This window comes from Haematobia irritans, chromosome 4 (assembly GCF_050003625.1).
Source record: "Haematobia irritans isolate KBUSLIRL chromosome 4, ASM5000362v1, whole genome shotgun sequence".
In the NCBI taxonomy this organism is placed as follows: Eukaryota; Metazoa; Arthropoda; class Insecta; order Diptera; family Muscidae; genus Haematobia; species Haematobia irritans.
The window spans coordinates 168,709,958-168,727,004 of record NC_134400.1 but is presented as its reverse complement, the minus strand read 5'-3'; the positions used below and the strand labels follow the sequence as shown (position 1 = coordinate 168,727,004).

Sequence of the window (17,047 nt, the reverse complement as noted above, 5' to 3'; positions counted from 1 at the left end):
AGATCCCATAAAGTATATATATTCTGGGTCGTGGTGAAATTCTGAGTCGATCTGAGCATGTCCGTCCGTCCGTCTGTTGAAATCACGCTAACTTCCGAACGAAACAAACTATCGACTTGAAACTTGGCACAAGTAGTTGTTATTGATGTCGGTCGGATAGTATTGCAAATGGGCCACTTTTACGTATAGCCCCCATATAAACGGACCCCCAAATTTGGCTTGCGATTGCTCTAAGAGAAGCAAATTTCATCCGATCCGGCTGAAATTTGGCACATGCTGTTAGTATACGGTCTCTAACAACCATGCAAAAATTGGTCCATATCGATCTATAATTACATATAGCCCCCATATAAACCGATCCCCCGATTTGGCTTGCGAAGCATCTAAGAGATGGTGTTGGTATATGTTCTCTAATGACCATGCAAAAATTGGTCCACATCGGCCCATAATTATATATAGCCCACATATAACCCGATCCCCAGATTTGACCTCCGGAGCCTTATAGAGGAGCAAAAGTCATCCGATCCGATTGAAATTTGGTACGAGGTGTTAGTATATTGTCTCTAACAACCATGCCAAAAGTGGTCCATATCGGTCCATAATTATATATAGCCCCCATACAAGCCGATCCCCAGATTTGGCCTCCGTAGCCTCCTAGAGGAGCAAAATTCATCCGATCCGGTTGAAATTTGGTACGTGGTGTTAGTATATGGTCTCTAACAACGATGCAAGAATTGGTCCATATCGGTCCATAATTATATATAGCCCCCATATAAATCGATCCCCAGATTTGTCCTCCGGAGCCTCTTAGAGGAGCTAAATTCATACGTTCCGGTTGAAATTTGGAACATGGTATTAGAATGTGGTCTCTAACAAACACGCAAGAATTGGTTCATATCAGTCCATAATTATATATAGCCCCCCATATAAACCGTTCCCCAGATTTGATCTCCGGAGCTTCTTGGAGGAGCAAAATTCATCCGATCCGGTTGAAATTTGCAACGTGGTGTTAGTATAAGGCCGCTTATAACCATGCCATAATTGGTCCATATCGGTCTATAGTTATATGTATCCGATCCTCAATCACACAAAAATTAGTCCATATCGGTTCATAATCATGGTTGCCACTCGAGCCAAAAATAATTTACCAAAATTTTATTTTTATAGAAAACATTGTCAAAATGTTATTTCTATAGAGAAATTTGTCAAAATTTTATTTCTATAGAAAATTTTGTCAAAATTTTATTTCTATAGAAAATGTTGTCAAAATTTTATTTTGTCAAAATTTTATTTCTATAGAAACTTTAATTATATACGTATTTAATCGGCCTTTTTTAGTTTAATATATACCACGTATGGACTATGTGGTATATATTACGGTGTTAGGAAGTTTTAAGATACCTTGCCATCGGCAAGTGTTACCGCAACCCAGGTAATTCGATTGTGGATGACAGTCTTCAGTAGAAGTTTCTACGCAATTCATGGTGGAGGGTACATAAGCTTCGGCCTGGCCGAACTTACGGCCGTATATACTTGTTTTGTCTTTATAATTAAGTGATTTGACTTAAAAATGGGTATCATAAAATGGAAGAATAAATGTCTGGGCTAAGATCAACTTGACTTTAATAATTCAGAAAAAATGTTTAAATATAATGAAATTGTCTTTAAATTTGTTGTCTTTTTGAATCTTGACTACAAAGCAAAAAAACGTTCAAATATAGGACATGTTTCAAAAATATAGGACATGTTTCAAAACTTTATTTTAGAGACGTTTTTATACCCTGCACCATAGGATAGGGGTATATTAACGTTGTCATTCCGTTTGTAACTCATCGAAATATTGCTCTAAGACCCCATAAAGTATATATATTCTGGGTCGTGCTGAAATTCTGAGTCGATCGGAGCATGTCCGTCCGTCTGTTGAAATCACGCTAACTTCCGAACGAAACAAGCTATCGACTTGAAACATGGCACAAGTAGTTGTTATTGATGTAGGTCAGACGATATTGCAAATGGGCGATATCGGTCCACTTTTACGTATAGCCCCCATATAAACGGACCCCCAAATTTGGCTTGCAGACCCTCTAAGAGAAGCAAATTTTATCCGATCCGGCTGAAATTAGGTACATGGTGTTAGTATATTGTCTCTAACAACCATGCAAAAATTGGTCCACATCGGTCCATAATTATATATAGCCCCCATATAAACCGATCCCCAGACTTGGCTTGCGGAGCCTCTAAGAGAAGAAAATTTCATCCGATCCGGTTGAAATTTGGTACATGGTGTTAGTATATGGTCTCTAACAACTATGCAAAAATTGGTCCACATCGGACAATAATTATATATAGCCCCCATATAAACCGATCCCCAGATTTGGCTAGCGAAGCCACTAAGAAAAGCAAATTTCATCCGATCCGGCTGATATTTGGTACATAGTGTTAGTATATGGTCTCTAATGACCATGCAAAAATTGGTCCGCATCGGTGCCTAATTATATATAGCCCCCATATAAACCGATCACCAGATTTGACCTCCGGAGCCTCTTGGTAGACCAAAATTCATTTGATTCAGTTGATATTTGGTATGTGGTGTTAATATATGGCCTCAAACATCCATGCAAAAATTGGTCGAAATCGGTCCATAATTATATATAGCCCCCATATAAACCGATCCCCAGATTTGACCTCCGGAGCCCCTTGGAAGAGCAAAATTCATCCGATTCGGTTGAAATTTGGTACGTAATGTTAGTATATGGTATCCAACAACCATGCAGGAATTGGTTCATATCAGTCCATAATTATATATAGCCCCCATATAAACCGATCCCCAGATTTGACCTCCGGTGCCTTTTGGAGAAGCAAAATTCATCCGATCTGGTCGAAATTTGGTACGTGGTGGAAGTATATGATATTTAACAACAATGCCAAAAGTGGTCGATATTAGTCCATAATCATATATAGCCCACTTATAAACCGATCCCGAGATTTGATTTTGGGGCCTCTTGGAGGAGCAAATTTCATCCGAGTTAGTTGAAATTTGGTCCATTGTGCTAGTATATGGTCGTTAACAAACAAGGCTAACTATGTCCATATCGGTCTATAGTTATATATAGCCCTCAGATAAATCGATCCCCAATCACACAAAAATTGGTCCATATAAAGTTCATAATTGTATATAGCCCCCATATAAGCCACCCCCATATATCAATTCTGGCCCCCTACGTACCGTGCAAAAGTCCATATCGATTCGTAATTATTTGTAGACTTACCTACACATACCTTTTATGTCTAATATATACCACGTATGGACTAACTCACAATTTAGAAAACGATTTAAAATACCACAACCCAAGTAATTCGATTTTGGATCACAGTCTTTCGTAGAAGTTTCTACGCAATCCATGTTGGAGGGTACATAAGCTTCGGCCTGGCCGAACTTACAGCCGTATATACTTGTTTTTACATGAAACATAGCATAATTTCTACTGGAAGTCGAGTCTTAATTTGGAAAATAAAGTTGTCGTTAACTCGTTTTTAAAGGACTTTGATAGCATATGAAGAAAAATAGGTAAAAGCGTGTTCAATATATACATTTCTCCAATGCGTGGGCTTATTGGGCACCAACAAAACACTTTGAGGAATCTCTCTTAAATTCTTTTGCTGAGACGATAATAGTTTACAAAATTTGCCATGCTCATTTCGTTGAACAGATATTGTGGGCTACTTATTGGGGTACCACACACAATATGGCATTGCCGTTATACTCCTAGTCATCATCATCGTCATAGTCATAATCAGGCATACAATGGAAATCAATGTGTCCAGTGTTTATAGTAACGGAATGTGTAAAACACACGCCCCATATGCGTTTTAGTACGATGGAGCTCTCTCGCATACACGCAAAGTCTCGCTCTTGTCTCCTTCTCTATTTCTCTCTCTCTCTCTCTCTCTCTCTCTCTCTCTCTCTCTATTAGTTTTAATAGGGCTAATTGTGATATTTTTTAGCTGACTAACATTTAGTCGTCTAGCGGAGGTCAAATAGTCTGGCAGTGGTGTAAGTGAGAAACAAAATTGCCATTAAAGAGTTAATGAATGAAAACGAATCATCAAGTGTTTCTAAGAAGTTCGGCCGATTTTTTTCAACAAAAATTTTAAGCTGAAAATAAAGCAAGCCAATATTTGCCAAGTGGTCACATATCCAAACCACATAATATTGTTAATGTTTGTTTTCCACAATACTTAGTTCGTAAATAAGCCACTTCAATTTGCTTTAATTCAATTAAATTTGTACGGTAAACAAATGAACACATGGATACATAGTAGTGTAGTTCGTAGTTTCGGGTTACGGTTGTTTATTGACCTCTTTAAATGAAAATCGCTTTACTGCTACCGCCCCGACATCGTTGCGCGCCATTTATCCCAGTGTGAGTGTATGTCTGTGTGTGTGTTTCTAAAGGTGGCATACTTATGACCGAGCTTAAGCTCATAGCCCATATCCTTGAAGCTATAATAATAAACCAACGACACACCATATTATTTCTTGTGTGGTTCAGCAGTCATGACGTAGCCGTAGATGAGAAATTCATTGGTAGAGGCATTTATGGCGGCAATAACAACGTGAAAGGTGTGTAAGTATAATTCTGTTTAGGATTACACCCAATAAGTTACTGTGAGGATTTGGGAGCCACCGTGGTGCAATGGTTAGCATGCACGCCTTGCATACACAAGGTCGTGGGTTCGATTCCTGCTTCGACCGAACACCAAAAAGTTTTTCAGCGGTGGATTATCCCACCACAGTAATGCTGGCGACATTTCTGAGGGTTTCAAAGCTTCTCTAAGTGGTTTCACTGAAATGTGGAACGCCGTTCGGACTCGGCTATAAAAAAAGGAGGTCCATTGTCATTGAGCTTAACATGGAATCGGGCAGCACTCAGTGATAAAAGAGAAGTTCACCAATGTGGTATCACAATGGACTGAAAAGTCTAAGTGAGCCTGATACATCGGGCTGCCACCTAACCTAACCTACTGTGAGGATTTATGTTACGAATGAGTTTTTTTTACTTAGAATAGAAGAAGCATTTCTCTGATATAAAGAAAATCCTTGTCTAAAAGACGATAAACTTTTCTATAAAGTCGCTTTTTCCTTATAACTAAGTGATACATGTTAAAAATGGGAATCTTAAAATGAAATGAAATTTTGTTTGAATAAGATTAACATGTCCTTAATAATTGTGAAAAATTCTGCAAAATTAATGAATGTGTCTTTAAATTTGTTGTCGTTTTGCATCTTGACAACAAAGCAAAAAATCGTTTACAAATAGGTGATGTTTTTCAACACTTTTCTGCTTGAAGACGAGTCCAAATTTTTTGTCGTTGTCGTTAACCCGTTTTAAAGGACTTTAATTGCACATGAAGAAAAAAAACAGAAAAAATGATGAATTAAAATTTGCTACCTAGAATCAAGTACGCACAACTTAAATTTAAAAGACAATTCTGTCTTGAAAGCATCCTTACATCAATTCTCCGCTTCTTTGGCTTGGAATCAATACCATAATCATTAGTGTAAAGACAAAATCTTTAAAACCGGACATGCTTTTTATACCCAGTGCCACACTGTGGAACAGGGTATTATAAGTTAGTGCATATGTTTGCAACACCCAGAAGGAGACGAGATAGACACGTGGTGTCTTTGGCAAAAATGCTCAGGGTGGGCTCCTGAGTCAATATAGCCATGTCCGTCTGTCCGTGAACACATTTTTATAATAAAATTCTAGGTTGCAGTTTTTGTCCAATCGACTTCAAATTTGGCACAAGTATGTGTTTTGGCTCAGAATAGAACCCTAATGATTTTGGAAGAAATCAGTTCAGATTTAGATATAGCTCCCATATATATATTTCGCCCGATATGGACTTATATGGCCCCAGAAGCCAAAGTTTTACCCTAATTTGCTTAAAATTTTGCACAAGAAGAACAATTAGTACTATAGTCAAGTGTGCCAAATTTTATTGAAATCGGTTCAGATTTAGATATAGCTCCCATATATATCTTTCGACCGATATAGACTAATACGGTCCCAGAAACCAGAGTTTTACACCCCAATTTGGTTGAAATTTTGCACTAGGAGTACAATGAGTAGTGTAGTCATGTGTACCAAATTTTATTGAAATCGTTTCAGATTTAGATATAGCTCCCATATATATCGGTAGCCCGATTTCCACTCATATGACCACAGTGGCCTATCTTTTACACCGATTTGATTGAAATTTTGAACAGAAAGTAGAATTAGCATTGTAGCTATGCGTGCCACATTTGGTTGAAATCGGTTCAGATTCAGATATAGCTCCCATACATAGCTTTCGGCCGATTTACACTCATATGACCACAGGGGCCAATTTTTTGCTCCGATTTAGTTGAAATTTTGCACAGGGAGTAGAATTAGCATTGTTGCTATGCGTGCCAAATTTGGTTGAAATCGGTCCAGATTCAGATATAGCTCCCATATATATCGTTCGCCCGATTTACACTCATATGACCACAGTGGCCTACCTTTTACTCCGATTTAATTGCAATTTTGCACAGAAAGTATAATTAGCATTTTAGCTATGCGTGCAAAATTTGGTTGAAATCAATTCAGATTTAGATATAGCTCCCATATATATGTTTTTCTGATTTCGACAAAAAATGTCAAAATACCAACATTTTCCTTGTAAAATCGCCACTTCTTAGTCGAAAAGTTGCAAAAATGATTCTAATTTTCGTAAACTTCTAATACATATATATCGAGCTATAAATCATAAATAAACTTTTGCGAAGTTTCCTTAAAATTGCTTCAGATTTAAATGTTTCCCATATTTTTTTACTAACATTGTGTTCCACCCTAGTGCATTAGCCGACTTAAATTTTGAGTCTATAGATTTTGTAGAAGTCTATCAAATTCTGTCCAGATCGAGTGATAGTTAAATGTATGTATTTGGGACAAACCTTTATATATAGCCCCCAACACATTTGACGGATGTGATGTGGTATCGAAAATTTAGATCTACAAAGTGGTACAGGGTATATTTAATATAGTTGGCCCCGCCGACTTTAGATTTTCCTTACTTGTTTTTCAGTGTATTAGAAAACCATTTTAAAAACAAATGCTTGTCTATGTTAAACATATAGCCTATGTTTTTACAATCCCTTTATGGTTACATATTTTTATGATGTTGTTTATTTTGAAAATTAATATACCTGCGCCCGAAATGGGTCACTGGGAGGTATAGGTTTGAAGTATCGAAATACCTGACCACAGAAAGTATTTAAAATCTTGTAGTCCGAATGGCATGCCACAGTATTATTTTATTCCATAAACTGAAACTAACTACAAAAGGAATAACTACAAAATGTCAATAAGCTACGTCATATTTATGTATCTTGAGCAATTACATCAAAGTAATGTTAAACCGATGCATTTAAACTGCACCAAGTTATCACTAACCGATAAATTAATTAAGAAAACGGGCAGAAATTTAAATCTATGTAGCAAAGAAGACATTCTGGCCATCAATCAAGAAATCATATTCAAAAAGAAATTGAAGCACGAAATCCGAACAATGAAGCACTCACAAAATATTAAGGCTTCAATTCAACTCAATAGGAAATTACGAATGACAGACATTACAAACTGAGAACCCTGTGGTTTGTTTCTCAATCACACTTGAAGCGTGGAAATCTTGTCTGTTACATTTTCAGAGTGGAATTATTGATTGCTTTGTTTTTCTTCAATGATTAGATTGAAGTACTTCATAGAGTTTAAAGTGTCTACTTTAGTTATTTGAAATTGTTATAAGTGAATTTGTCTTTTCAATAAAATAACATAAATTTAAGTACCTTAGTATACTATTACAAGTTTTATTTTAAATAAAGTTACAAAAACAAAAAACAAAATTTATTGTGTTTTATTATTTTAGCACTATATTAAATTGCCTTGCAATAAGTATTGAGAAATTTAAAATCGAGTTACGTATCTTATCGTTCAATGTCTACTACACTACGTACACACAAAAGACACTGATACAAAGACAAAAACTCTACACCCTCACAAAAAATCGCTTCTGTAACATATACTCCCAAACATATTTTGCTTCAAGCATATACATTTTTGAGTATTGCCCAAACATTTATATGTTTGATCTCTACCAATATATAATATGTTTGAAAGCATATTGGTCTAAACAATATATGTTTGGGTAGTCTAAGTTCCAAGTTCTTTTGTATTTTTGCATCCAAATTCAATAATGTTGTCTTCCAAAAAACAGTATGTTATTATGTGACCATATAATATGTTTGGAAGCATTTTGCACCCAAAAATATTATATGCTTAAAAAAAATTCTCCCAAACAATATTGTGTTCAAAATTTTATTTATTTATTTATATATTTACAATCATAATGAATTATGAAAATAAACAGGTAATATAGGTGCTAACAACATAGGTTTTCGACCTGAATGCTCAAAATTTTGTTTCTGCCCAATTGTATATTCCCCGACATCTTTCTCACTTCCACGAGATTTTTTAGTTCTTAGCACCTTTTTCTGTAATACAAACATTGTAGAAGAAATTATTCAATTTTATGATTTTGTATTTTATTTTAATTTTACCTTTTGCCGGACGGGGATTCGAACAGCGGACCACACAGTTTGTAAGGATCAAAGAAGTAGCTGATCAATTGCCCAAGGAAAAATAAAATTTTAATTTTGTAATAATAAGCAACAACCACCAACTTAATTCAATACCGCTCCCTGTGAAATAGCGCTCCAAGCTACTAAACACATATATGTTTATAGGCTATTTCTAAATTAATATATGTTTGCATTCAAGCATATTATATTTACAAACATTTTATGTCCCAAACATAATATGTTCTAACATATTAACATATATGTCCCAAACATGTTATGCTAGTTTATGAACATTATATGCTTGCACTCAAAAATATTGTGTTTAAAAATTTGTGTTCCAAACATATAATGTTTATAGCCAAACATATGAAAAACAGTCTTTTTCAACCGTGTAGGAAGATAGGAAATTGACTACTGAGGAGATCAAACCATTTACCGTGTTAGTTTCATACTCGAACCAAACGCGTATACGACAAGTATTGACATAGCATTAAAATCCAAATAAAAATAAGTTAAATGCACGAAATAAATTTCCTTAAACGGGAAAATTGAATTTGTTTCAAGTCGATAGCTTGTTTGGTTCGGAAGTTAGCGTGGTTTGCACAGACGGACGGACATCGCTAGATCGACTCAGAATTTCACCAAAACCCAGAATATGGGGTCTAAGAGCAATATTTCGATGTGTTACAAACTGAATTACAAAGATAATATTTACATAAAAAAGGTTTATCGGGACAAGAAATTCATAATGATATGGTGAATGTGTTAGGTGAATGTGCTTCTTCATATGCACCCGTAAAAAATTGGGTTGCTGAATTTAAACGTGGTCGTACAAGCATTGAAGATGAACCACGTAGTGGACGTCCAAAAGCAGAAACAACAACAGAAATTTTAGCCAGTGCATGATATGGTAATAATGATCGACAAATAAAAGTGCGTGAAATTGCTAATATCATGGGTATCTCAAATGATCGAGTCCATTTAATTTTGCATGAAGAACTACAGATGAAAAAGCTTTCTGCAAGATGGGTGCCGCATTTGTTAACAGTCGATCAAAAACGCATAAGAATGAACATTTCTCAAGCTTGTTTGGATCGTTTTAGGCGAAAATGGATTAAAATGGATTTTAAGTGTCGTTTCATAACTATTCATGAGATATGGATCCACCACAATACTCTAGATACAAAAGAACAATCCAAACAATGGACTGAAGCTGGAGGAAGTGCCTTAAAAAAGGCAAAAACAATTCAATCGGCTGGTTTTTTGGGACTTCAAAGGTATTTTATTGATTGACTATCTGCAAAAGGGTAAAATAATAAATTCAGAGTACTATTGCAAACTTTTGGATCAATTAAATGTACAAATTCGAGAAAAACGTCCTGGCTTACAACACAAAAAAATAATTTTTCATTAAGACAACGCACCAGCGCACAAGAGTGTTTTAACGATGGCTAAAATCAACGAATTAAAGTACGAGTTGCTTGACCACCCACCTTATTCTCCTGATTTAGCTCCCAGTGACTTTTATTTCTTCCCAAATCTAAAAAAAATCCATGCTGACAAGCGTTTTACCTCAAATGAAGATGCAATTACAGTTGTAAACCACTATTCTGAAGACCTTGAGGAAAACTAGTTTAATCAAGGGATAGAATTGCTGGAAAAGCGTTGGACTAAGTTTATTGAAGTTTCAAGAGATTATATTGAAAAATAAAAATATTTTTGAAAAACTAACTATTCTCTTTCATTGATAGGCTAAGAAGTTTCCGAACCGCCCTCGTAGATTAGGGTTGGGAACGTGTATACTAACTCGTCGATCTTACGGTGTCCGTCCGTCTGTTGAAATCACGAAAACTACCGAACGAATCGAGCTATCGTTTCGATCGTGAGTTCGGTCTAAATTGGGGCTATGTCGTAGCACACTGAAAAAAATGCATGGCCGGTTCCAAAGATTTTGGCTTTACTTTAACAATTTTAGTATTGATTCCGAGCAAAAGAAGCGGAGTATACAAATAAGGATACTTTTAAGACACTTTTTCCTTTTAAATTTGGATTTTGTGTACTTGATTTTAGGAAGCATATTTTAAATTATTCGTTTTTTAAGATTTTTTTCTTCATATGCCTTTAAAGTCCTTTAAAAATGAGTTAACGACAATTTTATTTTTCAAATTCAGACTCGATTTCCAGTAGAATATATGCTATTCCTTTTATGTTTTATTTAGCTAGTTGGGCCTAAATTCATTGATGTAAAGAAGAAAACCTTTTTACATTTTTATCCCAACGTTTCGTCAATACTTGTTGACTTCTTCCAGGGGATTTCGTCTATTTGAAAAATATATATGCTATGTTTCAAGTAAAAAACGTCGTTAAAAAAAAGTGTCGAAAAACTTTTCCTATTTCTTAACGATTTTTTGGTCTGTAGTCAAGATGAAAAAAGGCAACAAATTTAAAAACAGTTTCATTAAATTTTAACGAATTTTTCGGAATTATTAAAGTCAAATTGACCTTACCCCAAAAAATTTTGCTTTCATGTTATCCCATTTTTACCCACATTCATTTCATTTTATGTATACCCATTTTTAAGTCAAATCACTTAATTATAAGGACAATACGATTTCATTGAAAAGTTTATCATCTTTTGAACAAGGAAAAAAACTTTATATTAGAGAAACGCGCCTTCTATGCTAAGCAAAATTTGCATTCGTATTTTAAGAACATGAAATCTTTGGCCTCACGACAATATTTTTTTCAGTGCATGAACCGATACACATCGTATTCAATACATCTATTATGGAGCGCTAGATTTTTAATTTCAGACAAATGGAATATAAATTATGGTATCTAAAAGCCCAAGATATTAAACCGGGGGATCAGACTGTATGGGGACCACACTGAAAAAAATATTTACGTGATATTAAGGATTACGTAACCTAAATTTTAGGATGCGAAATTTACAAAATATTTGGGACAAATTTCTAAAGTTTATAATCTTTGCTTCACAAATTTTTTTCATTAAATTTAGGACACAAATGTTGGTGTCCCTCCGTTAAAGTCGCATGTCTTTCAACTACGGCAAATTCTTCTTAGAATAAAGAAACGCACTTTTGATTTAACGAAATCGTCCTTAAATCAACGGAAATACTGAATCTTTAGATTTAAGATAAAAACACTTCAAATATAGGCTAAGACTTATTTTGAGGATTTAGCATCTTTGGTTTAAAGGGTATTTCCTTTTTTACTTTGAAGTATTCGTTATAGTTTGGATTTTTAAGCTAACATTTCTTTGTACGTGAATAGCTTTATTAATATACCGCGAAAAGATAATGGAAATTCGATAAATGGGATTGGTATCCTAATTTTAATTTGATTGATCCTAGATTTAAAGTCAGATAAGTCGCTAAAAAATGTCTTTATTTTAAAGAAGCCGCATCTTTGGGTCGGCATAAATACCAAAATCCTTAAAGGAAAATCAAAATCTTTGGATCCAAGTAACCTTTGAGTGCAGGGACGAACGAAGGGAGACCTCGGCCATATTGAAATATTTTCGTATCCATACACTGAAAAAAATATTGTCGTGAGGTCAAAGATTTCATGTCTTTAAAATACGAATGCAAATTCTTCATAGCATAGAAGACGCATTTCTCTTATATAAAGTTTTTTCTTTGTCCAAAAGTCGATAAACTTTTCAATGAAGTCGTATTGTCCTTATAATTAAGTGATTTCACTTAAAAATGGGTATCATAACATGAAAGAAAAAATGTTTGGGCTACGGTCAACTTGACTTTAATAATTCAGAAAAATTCTTTAAATTTAATGAAATTGTCTTTAAATTTGTTGTCTTTTTGCATCTTGACTACAAAGCAAAAAATCGTTCAAATATAGGACATGTTTTTCAACACTTTATTTTAGAGACGTTTTTTACTTGAAACATGGCATAATTACTACTGGAAGTCGAGTCTTAATTTGGAAAATAAAGTTGTCGTTAACTCGTTTTTAAAGGACTTTGATAGCACATGAAGAAAACTAGCTGAAAACAAGTATATACGGCCGTAAGTTCGGCCAGGCCGAAGCTTATGTATCCTCCACCATGGATTGCGTAGAAACTTCTACTGAACACTGTCATCCACAATCGAATTACTTGGGTTGCGGTATCACTTGCAGATGACAAGGTATCATAAAACTTCCTAACACCGTCTTCTAAATTGCAAGGTAGTCCATATGTGGTATATATTAAACTTATTGTGGTATATATTAAATTAAGTTTGACAAAATTTTCTATAGAAATAAAATTTTAACAAAATTTTCTATAGAAATAAAATTTTTCTAAATTTTTTATAGAAATAAAATTTTGACAAAATTTTCTATAGAAATAAAATTTTGACAACACTCTCTAAAGAATTAAAATGTTGACATCATTTTCTATAGAAATAAAATTTTTCCAAATTTTCTATAGAAATAAAATTTGACAAAATTTTCTATAGGAATAAAATTTTGGCAAAATTTTCCATAAAAGTTTCTTTAGAAATAAAATATTGACAAAATAAAATTTTGACAACATTTTCTATAGAAGTAAAATTTGGACAACATTTTCTTTAGAAATAAAATTTTAACAAAATTTTCCATAGAAATAAAATTTTAACAAAATTTTCTATAGAAATAAAATTTTGTCAAAATTTTCTATAAAAATAAAATTTTGGTAGATTATTTTTGGCTCGAGTGGCAACCATGATTATGAACCGATATTGACCAATTTTTTTGTGATTGGGACCAATTTTGGCATGTTTATTAGCGGCCATATACTAACACCACGTACCAAATTTCAACCGAATAGGATGAATTTTGCTCCTCCATGAGGTTCCGGAGATCAAATCTGGGGATCGATTTATATGGGGGCTATATATAATTATGGATCGATATGGACCAATTATTGCGTGGTTATTAGGGACCATATACTTACACCATGTACCAAATTTCAGCCGGATCGGATGAAATTTGCTTCTCTTTGAGGCTACGCAACCAAATCTGGGATCGGTTATATGGGGGCTATATATAATTATGCATCGATGTGGACCAATTTATGCATGGATGTTAGAGACCATATACCAACACCATGTACCAAATTTCAGCAGGATTGGATGAAATTTGCTTCCCTTTGAGGCTCCGTAAGCCAAATCTGGCGGTCGGTTTATATGGGGGCTATATATAATTATGGACCGATGTGGACCAATTTTTGCATAGTTGTTAGAGACCATATACTAACATCATGTACCAAATTTCAGCCGGATCGGATAAAATTTGCTTCTCTTAGAGGATTCGCAAGCCAAATCTGGGGGTTCGTTTATACACTGAAAAAACAGTGAACCCTTTTCCATTGCAAAATGAACTAAACTGTAGTAATATTGACCATGATTTAGCCCTTAAAATTTTTTTCAACTTGTCTAGTTTATAATTCTCTTAACTTTTAGTTAATCTATAACATTGTATTTTAGTTCATTTTTACAACACCATAAGATTTATATACCCTTACCAAGTTAAAAAGTCAGTATTATTTTGGTTTACCTGCTTATTTTTGGGAAACCCGATAATAAAAAGTGGTTAACAGTCTCCTTAAAATGTCGACGACTAAACTATTTTTAAATCAATCATTCCACAGTACAGAGAAATTAAATAATTAAAGGAACAACAACCCGTTTTACTATTATGAAAATTTTCATACATTATAATTCAACTTTCTTTAAGCAAAAGCACTTTATTATAAAAAATTATGATGAGAGTTCTTAATACAACGTTTTTGTGAATAAAAATTATGACCACGTGGAACAAGAAAGTAGTTTATTTTAACTCGCTATTTGGACATTTTGACTTTTCCTTAGTTTTTTTATTCATCGATAGTATATTCACATATCTTGCTGAAAAAAATGGAAGGAATAATGAAAATTGTTAAAAATTAACATGGTAATAAAATATAATTTTTAATCTCTTTAAATTAGCTTGTAACTTACCATATTTGGGGGCATTTTATTAAATGGTGTAAGGAATTCAACTTTTCTTAGATAAACGTACCTCATAAAGTTTGTACCTGAAACAATTAGAGAAATAATGAATTAAGTAATATATTAACTCATAAAACTGTGTTGTTATCGATGTGAAGGACATAATACAATAAATATTCTTGTCAAAAGAAAGCCAAAGTTTTAATATAAAACTTACCAATTCTCTATTAAATTGTACGCTGAGGTTATAAAGTTATCGAAATTCATTTGGGGATACTCTGAAATTAAAAATTTATTTTTTACATTAAATAGAAAACATTAAATTGGTTTCCAAAAAATCTAATTAAAGAAATAATATGTATAAAAAAACTAAATATTCTGGTTAAAAGAATGTTAAATAAAGCTTACCAATTCATAAAAATGTTTCCAAATTGTTATTCTGAAATTAAATATTTGTTTTTTACAATAAAAATATTAAATTTGTTTCCAAAAATATTTGATTATTGTAATACTAAAATAAGGTATTAAAAACATGTAATTTTGATAATAAAAAGGTCATAAAAATTTAAATATTCTAGTGAAAAGAAAGCCAAATTTTAAAAGAAAACTTACCACTTCTCTATTAAATTATACGCTGAGGAGGAATATAAAAATATGCCCGAATCCATCTTGGGGTTGCTCTGAAATTAAATATTTTTTTTACAACAAAGAAAAACATTAAACTAGTTTCAAAAAAAAAAAATAATAATAATAATTAGCAAATAATGATATAAATAAAAAATATCCTTTTTAAAAGAAAACCACATTTTAAAAAGAATACTTACCAATTTATGATTAAACTATATGCTGAGGTGTAACAAAAATTTTTCAAAAATATTTGATTGAAGTAATACTAAAATAAGGTATTAAAAACCAATAAAAATGTCATTAAAACGTAAATATTCTAGTGAGAAGAAAGCCAATTTTTAAAAGAAAACTTACCACTTCCCTATTAAGTTATACGCTGAGGAGAAATATAAAAATTTGCCCGAATCCATCTGGGGTTGCTCTTAACTTAGATATTTTTTACAACAAAGAAAAACATGAAACTTGTTAAAAAAATAATAATAATAATTAGCAAATAATAATATACATAAAGAATATTATTTTTTAAAAGAAACCCACATTGAAAAAGAAGTCTTACCTATTTATCATTAAACTATACGCTGAGGTGTAACAAACAATTTTCCAAATTCATCTGGAGTTACTCTGAAATTGAATATTTATTTTTTACATTGAATAATAAAAATTAAATTAGATAAAACAATTTCAATATACTTTCCATTTCAGCATTTTTTCCTAAATATTGAACATTCTTAATAACTTTTTTCTAAGCTACCGATCATCACTTCGCCATCGTACATCTCATCGCTAAAATATTAATAACTTTCATTTCAAAGTTTTAATAAACAAACACCAATATATGTCTAAAAAAAACAAAATATTCCATACCTTTATATTCCCTTGTTACATACTTGCTAAAAAGATGCAACAGCCCACGCCAACGCCAACTATACAACTGAAACATGCCAAACAAAACCGAGCAAAACCAAAACATTCCTACAACAACAAAAACCCATGTGCCTTCATTGAAAACAACACCTCATCCAGACAAATAAACCATTCGCCAATAATAAACACACACACAAACCACTGAAAGAACAAAAACAACCCCTCTCTCCGATATACACAACATCCCCATCACTCGCTACCATTTCTCATTATTGCATTGCATGCTCTCACTCTCAAAAAAATTCAAGTAACATCATCTTTACATTAAACATATTCCAATTTGACGATCTCTGTACTATGCATTAGTTCATCGCATCTGTCCACAATTTACTCTAAAAACAATACTCTTAAATGCATATCAGTATAAGAACGATGAAACGTTTAACTTAAAATTAGCAAAAACTTCATGAAATGATATCTACCCATTTTTGACGAAAATGTCTATAAATTTAATTACATGTGAACTAAAAATATTTCATTGGGAAATTTTTTACCAACAATTATTAACCATAGGAATTGTCAGTAAGAAATTGCTATCCACTTTCAAGTTCATTTTTCGTAAAAAATATTTTCTCATACAAAAAAATCTTATGGTAAATTGCACTTATTATTTAGAAAATACTTTACATTTCACAAGTAGTTTTATAGCATGACAAACGAATTTTTAACTACCAGTTAAGAAATTTTTTAAGGAAATTTCCATCGTATTTTGTAGGCCATGAACTAAACGATTGCTACTTAGAATTTGTAAAATTTCCTTTCGAGTAGTTAATTTTCGTTGAAGATACGAAAAATGAACTAAAATTCTGGAAAATTCTTGTAATAAATTATTGTAAAAATC

At 33.0% G+C, this 17,047-nt stretch overlaps 1 protein-coding gene across 9 annotated transcripts in view; it reads left to right on the top strand.

Annotated features, from left to right (window-relative positions):
- axo (axotactin) overlaps nt 1-17,047 on the top strand; it is a 396,767-nt gene that overhangs the window by 44,448 nt on the left and 335,272 nt on the right. Inside the window, exon 1 of one of the 9 annotated variants that reach the window (XM_075304126.1) lies at nt 4,093-4,624. The exons of the other annotated variants lie outside the window; for them this stretch is intronic. The gene's annotated coding sequence lies outside the window, so the exon portion shown is untranslated. Of the gene's footprint in view, nt 1-4,092; nt 4,625-17,047 lie in introns of those variants that run through there. 9 annotated transcript variants of the gene reach the window in all.